Raw genomic sequence first — 379 nt, 5'->3', positions numbered from 1 at the left:
GTATTCTGTAATTTTTCATAATTCAACCAAAAGTTCACGATTTTATTGCCGGAAACTTTGATGGTTGGTTGAACGACTGACCCTCGAGGAGAAATTCAGTATCCTAAGAAACAGATAAGGACCATAAAAAGCACTAAAGGCACAACCAACCATATCTATAAGAATAGTGATAATACAAATATTATAGCAATGGTAGGATAAACAAGAGGCAATATAAGAATATTCATATTTATTGTAAATTATATATCAGTGATTCAGCAAATCCAATATTATTTTCAAAAAGATCATATACAGTTAGCGAATATGAAAAAATGATAATTCATTTACTATACTTTAACAAGGGTTGGCTCGAAAGAATAAATTGTATTGTCTGTATGAT

The sequence above is a fragment of the Penaeus monodon genome, chromosome 27 (genome assembly GCF_015228065.2).
Source record: "Penaeus monodon isolate SGIC_2016 chromosome 27, NSTDA_Pmon_1, whole genome shotgun sequence".
In the NCBI taxonomy this organism is placed as follows: Eukaryota; Metazoa; Arthropoda; class Malacostraca; order Decapoda; family Penaeidae; genus Penaeus; species Penaeus monodon.
The sequence above is the reverse complement of the archived record's forward strand: the minus strand, read 5'-3'. Positions refer to the sequence as shown.